The sequence below is a fragment of the Eschrichtius robustus genome, chromosome 9, assembly GCF_028021215.1.
Source record: "Eschrichtius robustus isolate mEscRob2 chromosome 9, mEscRob2.pri, whole genome shotgun sequence".
Taxonomy (NCBI): Eukaryota; Metazoa; Chordata; class Mammalia; order Artiodactyla; family Eschrichtiidae; genus Eschrichtius; species Eschrichtius robustus.
In genome coordinates, this window is record NC_090832.1 from 7,168,147 (window position 1) to 7,177,745 (window position 9,599).

General features: G+C 46.1%; 1 pseudogene; it reads left to right on the forward strand.

Moving 5' to 3' along the window:
- Window positions 1-9,207: 9,207 nt before the first annotated feature.
- On the forward strand, window positions 9,208-9,303 carry LOC137769726 (U2 spliceosomal RNA; annotated as a pseudogene).
- The last annotated feature ends 296 nt before the right edge of the window (window positions 9,304-9,599 follow it).

The following is a 9,599-nucleotide window of genomic DNA, read 5'->3' on the forward strand; positions in this document are numbered from 1 at the left end:
TTGCATTACCTGAACTTTACACAAATGATAATGAAACATTTAAAAACACTCTTCTGCTTCTTTCAAAGGAGTTTTGCCAAATGGATTTGGACAAGGGAGAGTGGGAGAAAAATGAGTTGGGTGGAGTCTCTGGGAAGATGGGACTCAGCTTCCAGCCCCCCATGAACACGACCCTTCTGAGTTTCTCATGAGCATCTTCTCTGCCTCTTGTGGGGATGACCAACCTTCCCACTGAGCCCAGGACAGAGGGGGCTCCTGCACACGGACTGTCAGTTCAGAAACTGAGGCCATCCTGGGCGAAGAACAATGAATTGGTCTCCCTGCCATGGACCACACCTTGGGGAGCCTGGCCCCAGGAGAGCAGCACCCAGGAACGGGCCTCGAGCAGGCCCAGCAGGCTTGGCTACTGTCACTGCCTGACGCTCCTACCCCCGCCTGAAATTTCCCCTGATCCTCCCTCAAGCCAAACCAACCGATACTGATGTCTCCCAAGGAGTTTGTCCCACTTGGAAGAGGATCAGCTAATACCATAGGAAGCCCTTGACTCTCACCAGGGACCCATCACGTGGTATTTGAAAATCTTTGAATTCTGAAATACCTCTCTGCATTAGCAGCTGGCTTTATTTTCAGGGCCATTTGTCATGGAGACATTCCAATTTCATGATTTCACACGAGTTCTCTGCATCAACCACGGTTGAGTCACCACTGGCTCCAGCCTGCTTCCCTGAAATATAGTTGATTTACAACGTTGTGTTAGTTTCAGGTGTACAGAAAAGTGAATTAGTTATACACACACACACACACACACACACATACACACACACATTCTTTTACAGATTCTTTTCCACTATAGGTTATTAAAAGGTATTGAGTATAGTTCCCTGTGTTATATGGTAAGTCCTTGTTGTTTGTCTATTTTATATATAGTAGTGTAGCTATCAATCCCAAACTCCTAATTTATCCCCACCCCCCCGACCCCTTTGGTGAGCATAAGTTTGTTTTCTATGTCTTCAACAAACAATTACTGAGCACTAACTATGTTGGGTGTCAGGGCTACAGAAATAAAGACAAATTTCCTCTGCTCAAGACTGACAGGGAATTCCCTGGGGGTTCGTGGTCAGGACTCAGTGCTCTCACTGCCAAGGGCCCGGGTTCAATCCCTGGTCAGGGAACTAAGATCCCAAACAAGCTGCGGTGCGGCCGAAAAAAACCCAAAAGACTCTGACAAACCATCAGAGGAGACAGATGTGCGACCACAAAGCAGTTTGGTCAGCACCCTAACAGAAGCTGTGCGAGGTCCAGGCTTGGCGAGGGGAAGGATGAGGGGAAACTTCCCAGGGGCATGTTGAAAACGATGAGTGAGAGCGGGCGGATGGCCAGCGTTAGGCCCCGAGGCTGTGAGCCGGCGGCCACACAGAGCACAGGGGCCTTCCTACGTGGGTCCTGAATTGGGAGAAATTAAGGGAAATGAGGCTGGAGAAGCAGATCCAGACGTGGCCCTGCTAGAAAGCCTCAACTCCATCTCATGCATGAAGGGAAAACTTTGAGGGAATTTGAGAAGGAAGGCCCACTATCAAATCTGCATTTATGAAAGATCATTCTGTAAGGAATGGCTGAAGGGGAGTGAGACCGGAGAAAGGGGGTCATTTCAAAGGCTTTCCCCAGAGTGGACACGAGGGGAGCTGAGGGCCGGAGTGAAGGCAACGTGCTGACCAGGACAAGGAAGTCTTCAGTACATACGTACTTAGGCCCTGAAGTCTCCGCCTCAGTGGACCCAGGAGCAGAAACACGACATGACTGAAAAACCAATGAAATCTAAATCAAGTCTGTAGTTCACTTCGTAGTATTGTACCAAATGTTCATGCCTCCGTTGGCATAATTGTGCTGTGGTTATGTAAGCTGCTAAAATTAGGGAAAGCTGGGCAAATATAAAGGGATGCTCTCTACATCTTTGCCACTTTTCTGTAAATCTAAAATTATTCCCCCCAAAAAAGTATGGGATTTGGTAATCAGTTAAATGTGACAAGTGAGACAGAGAGAGCTCTCGGGTAAACCCAAGGTTGTCCTGAGTGGCTGTGCGGCTGGTGTCCCTTCAGCCAGGAGACAGGACACAGGAGCAGGGCCACGTCTGCATGTGGCCTTGGTGGCAGCAAAGGAATGGCTCCTGTGCACCTTTCTGCCTCTGACACACTGTGGAAAGGCCAGTCCAATCTCAGGAGAGACCTCCTAGACCTGTTTTATGTGGCTCTCTGTGCTACTGAGAAGTCATTTTTAATAAATAGACTCTTCAAAATAATAATTTTAGATGACACCTTAAGATGGTAAAGAAATGACTAAGAGAGGCCATGTCATGTTAACCTGTCTGTAAAAGATGAGATGGGCATCTCTAATTGTTACACAATATTTTAGATTAAACTTTCTCCTTCCAAATAAGTGATCTGAGCAAAAGCGAAAATGTGATTTAAGTGATAAGGGAGGCGCCGTGGCTGAAGGCCAGGCAGTGAGCTTTGGTTCCCATCGGGTCAATTCAGAGGAAAGAGTAAGAAAAAGCAAACAAGCAGCCCCCAGGGAATCGTGTTTACAGCACATAAGGAAAAATGTTAGGAGGTCGGGCAGGGGAGATCGGAAGATGTATGAGAGCTTCTCACCTGGTTTTTCAAGCAAAGTCAACCCAGATTGTCCAACATTGAAAAATATGCCAAAAAATACAGTCTTGACCTCTCCGCGGTGATTGTAATTCCTCAACATTGGAGGCAACTTTGGGAACTAATATATCTTCTGAAGGAATATTTATATATAAGTTTAGCAGTCCATTCAGTTTCACTGCATTTTCTTTTCCTTCTGTCAGCTTCACATGGAATGAAAATTACTACTTAACAAGAGAAGAGCATATCTAGTATGCCTCACTTTTTATACAATGAAATCATATGTATTTGCATTTACATCCACATCTGCTGACCCTTCCATCTGTATGTTTCCCAGAGATTGATGGCTGGAATGAGGCTTAAACCAAAAGCAGTGCTGGCATTTGTGGGTAGTGAGATTTGGGGTGATTTTTCTCTTCTTTTTTGTGCTTTTCTATAGTAGTTGAATGTTTTATAACAAGAAGGCATCGTATTTATAGAAAAAACAAAAGTCGTTACTTAAAGGGAGAAGCCCACCAGAAATCTAAGACCAGGGACCAGACTGGCTAGTGCATACGTACTGGGGGTTCTTACTGGGGTTCTTGTGCCCCATGTGGGCATCACACATCCGTGCTGTGATGCCCACATGGGGAGACCCTAACGGTACAGAGGTCGACCATGTTAAAGGTTCTGTTAAAATTGAACCTCCATCTGTTGGCTTGAATGTGTCCAAATTGGTCTGATTTGTGAGTTAACCGTGTCCCAGACAGAGGTGTGGAGGGTCTCCGTGCAGACCGGATAATGGCACCGAGGGCTTCCTGGCCTCTGCTTTGACTGGACAATTCTATGTAGACTTTCAGGCCACAAAACCTCCTTCAATTGCTGAATTTCCTTTCCAGGCTGCCTTGCTACATCTCTGCATTAATACTCACTAGTTGTACTTATCATGTGTGCATGAGCTGAACTATCTGCATATGGTCCAGAGAACTGAATCCCTACATACATATTGCAACTTAGATGTGAGCATTTTAAATCAAGAACTCTATAAAGACCGTTTTAACAATGTATTAAGAGAACTGCCCACTACAACCAAGCAAGTTTTAATCCCATTAATTTAATGATATATTAGTATTGAGAAATCTGTAAGTTTAGCATTTCACACTATAACAAAATTTATAACAAAATAATCTCCTTTGATGGCAAAAGACATTTGATAAATGTTCATTATTAATGAACAACACTTAACTAGAAATTGAAGGATGCTTTCTAAACTTGATAGAGAACATGACTCATGGGTGGAACGTACAGGCATGCTCATGAAGCTTAATCCTTATAAAAAGAAGAAAGATTATAGTGACCACTATTGGTTATTCACCCAGCATCTACGCTCCCTCTTTTTCCCGAGAGACCTTGATTTTGTTAGGTTATCCACTCCGCCTTTCAGCCACATGCCTCAGGGGAAGGTGACCAACCACACCCCAGAGAAATAAAAGCATTTATCCAGACAAAACCTCGTACAGGAATGTTCAGAGCAGCTTTATCCATAAGAGCAAAAGGAAGGAACTTTTGCTCTTATGGATAAGATATGGTCTGTCCACAGAATGGAAGGTTATTTGTTCATAAAAAGGAATGAAACACTGTAACATATTACAACATGGATGAACCTTGAGAACATCACGCCAAAGGAAATAAGTCAGACACAAAAGACCACATATTGTGTGATTTGTTCATAAAAAGGAATGAAACACTGTAACATATTACAACATGGATGAACCTTGAGAACATCACGCCAAAGGAAATAAGTCAGACACAAAAGACCACATATTGTGTGATTCCTTTTATATGAAACATCCAGAAGGGGCAAATCCACAGAGGTGGAAAGCAGAGCTGGGGTGGGGGAGGGAATGGGGAACCATTGCTAACGGGCACAGTGTTTCTTCATGGGGTGATGGAAATGTTGTAAAGTTGATTTGGGTGACGGATGCCATAACTCTATGAATATACTAAAGCCGTTGAATCATACACCTGGATGGGTGAATTGCATGATGTGTGAATTACATCTCAATAAAGCTGTTACCAAAAAAGAATAAATGGAGGATGGAAAAGTAGACAAAGCAAATATGACCTTGATCTCTTGAGGGACTTGGTGGCAGGGGGACAGATAAGGGTCAAGGTGAGGTGTTTGTTTTAAGATGGGATTGTGACCTCAGGAGCCAGCACCTAGGGGGAAGTGGCAAATAGAGAGTTATGAGTGAAGGTTCTAGAAGAGAGAAGACACGATTCACACAGGACTCTTAGAGCAAGAAGGCTGGCTAGGAGGCCTCTAACACCTGTCCTTTGTGCTGTTCATAGAGCCTCCTTCTAAGAAAAGCAGTGTAGTGTGCCTTTGAACCCATCCTGCCGCCCAAGCCAGGGCCGACCCGGGCAGAGACCATGCCCGAGCTACGCCTGCCCAAGGGACAGTCCATGTTAGCAGGTGGCCCCTGGATAGCCTGGGAGAGACCCCGGGGAAGCCGGAGAGCAGAGCGGCTGCTGGATGCTGATGGGAAGCGGGCAGCTCCCCTCCCCCTCCCCCGACCTTCCTCCACGCCCAGGAGGGAGGGAGGAAAGCACAGAAGGCTTTGGACCCAGGTTTGGTTCGGTTCCACAGAACAGCCATGGGGGGCGGTAAACACTAAACAGCTCTTCACACAAGGAAGAACAATTAGCCGATCGATTAATTGCATTTTATATCCATTTCTGGTCTCAGGGATAAGTATTCAAATGCGATCTTTTCCTTTCATCAAACCCATGGAAATTTCAAGTGAGCCTGGTTTCCTGCTATAAATTAAAGCAATTTTCAGCTTTTCAGCGTTCAGCCGTTACCTTTAAAAAGATTTCCGGATTTAACAATACAAATTCAAAAGCAATAGAAATCTTGTGTCTCCTAACTTTCTCCGCTAATCCGTGGGTGTTCAGGGTAAAAACTGGGGACACCCACAAGGTTGAAGTGAGAACAACATGTCTTTACCCATGAGGAACGAGAAAAATATAGTTTGGCTTTAATTAACTGTGATTGAGAAGAAAACACGCGATCTAGATATATTGTTTAATGTTCTATGGTTTGGGTGGCTGGAGTTCTTTAATAAGGCAACATCATTACTCTGCCTACACATGTGCAAATGAACGGATGGATGCAAATAGCAAAAGTTCTTCCCCAATTGCAGGAAAAAACCCACTTGATTCGGGACTTTAAGATCAAGTTTTTAAAGCCACTTTTAATGAGTTGGAAAAACAATGAGTTCATAAACAATTGAGTTAATAAATTATTTCTAGTCCAACAACCTTACTTACTTAAACTCCCTGGAGGAAGGAATGGGTTCCTACCAGAGACTAGTGGCAGAAATGTTTGGAAAGAGGAGAGACTGGCAGAGAAGAAACAAACCAGGAGGGCCTCCAGGGTGTCCAGTGTGACGTTAGGTGCCTAAAGAAAGGAGGTGAGGGGATGGAGAGAAGGCAAAGAGGGGGCCACTGGGAACAGAGCGGCCATCTCCACACCCCCGAAGTCCGGGTTCCTGTGTCTAAGTGTCCAATTTAATCCTCACATCTATCGTATACATACCACTTTTTTTAAAGAGGCTTTTTAAAATTAACTTTTATTGGAGTATAGTAGCTTTTATTTTTTTAATATTTATTTATTTATTTTTGGCTGCATCGGGTCTTAGTTGTGGCACGCAGGCTCTTCATTGCGAAGCATGGGCTTCTCTCTAGTTGTGGCTCGCGGGCTCCAGACCACACGGGCTCAGTAGTTGTGGCGCGAGGGCTTAGTTGCCCCGCGGCATGTGGGATCTTAGTTCCCCGACCAGGGATCGAACCCGTGCCCCCTACATTGGCAGGCGGATTCTTAACCACTGCGCCACCAGGGAAGTCCCTACGTACCACTTTTATTACTCCCACTTTATAGAAGAGGAGAAACGATTTCACAGAGATAAGTAATTTGCCCCAGGCCATCCTACGTGGAAGCCATTTGGGGGGGACAAAAAAAAAAGGCAGACCTTGGTAACCAAATAGCCATGAGTGACAAGGATGACCCGTGGGTGGAAGGTACAGACATCACTGACAAAGTCCACACAGAGGAGGAAGCCGAAACAGTACCTCACCCACTGGAGAAGATGAACTGCACTCCTCCAGTGACTCCGGGCCCATCTCCGTCTAACACTCCCACACGCTATAGGCTCCAGGCAAACGGTCCCCGTCAAGACTCAACCAGGCTCTTTTCTTCCCTGTCTCTGAAATGTCCCAGCACGTCACACTTCTCTTGTGTGTGTGTGTGTGTCTTGTAATGTGGCTCTCCACCTCCCACACTAGGTTGTGACCACACCGAAGACAAGGGCTAAGAGTCCGCAATCCTAATTACCACCCCGCCTCCCCCCATGGCCTAGAACCTTCCTTGGTACACAACAGGCGCTTAATGGCTCATGAGTGAGCGAGTGAATGCATGAATTGGATTCAGTGCTTTACACGATGTAGTAAAAATGAATGGGAGAGTATGTTTTGAAACAAAAAAATTGTAATGGAGATCAAACCATTTCTATGATTTAAGTGTTAATCCCATTTAAATAAAAAAGTTCTGTCCTATGATTCATTGAGCCTTCTTCCTAGTTGCAATCTGAGAACCTGTACCCACATCGGAGCGGGGTGGGGGGCAGCAATGGAAGGAGCGGAAAGGGGCTCACGCCCCAGGTGGGCCAGTCCCCTGCTGTGAAGCCGGACCGCAGGCCCTCAGCCAAGTCCCAGTGAGGAGGGGGCGGAGGGAAGGGGATGAAACGAGACACATACACGCTGTGTTCAGCACACTGTCTGCCTGAAGTAAATGCCAAACAAATCGTTCCTGTTTGTACCAGCAGTAGTTGTGACTGGTCTTGCCCGACTCTTAATTTAGGCAGGTCCGTTAACTCCTTCGTGGTTTTTCATCTGTAAAATGCAGACAATAATCACTGTCACACCTTCCTCACTGTATTGTGAAAATACAACTAGATTTTGTGACTATTCAAGACAGTTGTGAAAAGAAGTGTGCTCCATGGTCTGAAAGCAAACAAGAAGCATGGCAGCCCTGGCTCAGTAATTTCTGGAATCACGAGATCACAGGGAGAAAAGCTCCGGTCCCCGTTCCGCTCCTTGGTCACCACGCATGGATCTGTTCGCAAGCCGGAGGCCACCACCTCTGCAGATTTACCCTGGAAGCATCTCCGGTGCCTGCCCAGCTGGTGCTTCACGTGGGACAGGTGAGATTGGATGTACTGGCTCACAGGGCCAGGCAGGAGCAGCTTTCTAAAGCCACGTCCCAGCTCGCAAGGTGACTGTGTTTAAATATTCACACAGACTCCTTGTGGGCACAGCGGTCCTGTGAACTGAAGCGCCTTGTCTCTTCTCTGACATGGTTTCTCAGCCTCAGCACTGCTGACCTTCGGGGCTGGATAACTCCCAGTTGCGGGGCTGGCCTGAGCACGGCAGGACGTTCAGCAGGGTCCCTGGCCTCTGGCCACCGAGATGCCCGCAGTGTACACCTCCCTGTCACACCCCCCGCCCCTGTGGTACCAACCCCAGATGTCTCCAGACATTACCAGTGTCCCCGGAGAGCAAACCACTCCCCCCTGAGGACCCCCTGGCCCACTGCGTCCCCGCAGTCTTGTGTGTTGAGGTGATGTCATCTCACTGACACGTCTTCCTTTCAAATTCCCCGTGTGTCCACACAGGAGAGGGTTTTGCTGAGATCCACGGCTACAGACTGTTTTCCTGTCTGGCTGACATCACCTGGTTGACAGCAGTGTGGTTCCTGTGCGAAGATGTGCTCTGGAGTGACCATTTTTGGAGAAAGTCCCAGGGTATTCTGGGGGTGAATTGTGAACGGCTCTGAGCCGCAGGAGAGATGGCAAATATACACTTAAGGCAATTCAGGAAAAGCTTGCCCCGCACCACTGCCTGCGGACGAATAGGGGCTGTACTGTCTGGTCCCTGTCAAGAAGGCTCGAATTCACCTAAAATTGAAGCTCAATTTCTCCAAAACAAAACAACAAATCTGGGTTTCTGCTTTCCCACCCAAGCTTTTCGATTCTCAACCCTGTCACATCTGGGAAGTTTCTAATCGCTATGAAGGTTTTCTGCAAACGAGAAGACACTGTATATCACTTGTGTAATTCAAAGCATCCTGTCAGATACTTCAGAATTTTTATAGCAAATCACGATTCCAGGTACAAAATGATGTCTCAGGCACAAAATTCAGCCACATGACCGTTTTTCTACATTATTTTCCCGGTACCAACTGGATTGCAGTTTCTGTTATTTAAACGTGCATCACATTTTACATCCTTAGCAAATACCTACAGAATTTAATTTCCTGTTGTCAGTACCCCTTCTTAAAGAGTTATGGCTCCCATTCCATTTGAAATGTTGATATAAAACCTCAGTTAGCTGGGGTGAGCAAGGGTTCTTCTTTGGACATAAGCCCAGACTTGGCTCCCAAGGTTCTCCTGGTGGGTCATCAGCAGATGACTAGTACAGTGGAGTTCTACCATGTGTGTGTTTTTTTTTGTTTTTTTTTTTTTTACTTTTTCGGCCTTTTGGCTAAGATCAAGTGTAGTATCTGTTCTTATCAGTTTAATACCATGTGTGCTTTTAACTGACACCAGACTGACTCTTTACACTTGACTAAGAAGCATGAAAAGACAAGACAAAAGGATACACAGTGCAGACAGTTACATCTGCCCCTGCGCTCAGAAGGTGTGGGTGTGGAGGAGAGCAGCGGTGAATCTGGCCCTCCTTCTGTTCTTGTTTCCGGCCTCCACATGAGTGTGATTATATTGTATTATTTTTAAACAACACAGCCCAAATAACACAAATCAGCTGCTTCAGCTGGTCCTCAGCCTGAGAAACAGTCATTTGTTTTAGCCCTGGAAGAAAAACTGATTATATTGGACTTATTGAGAAGTCCATTGG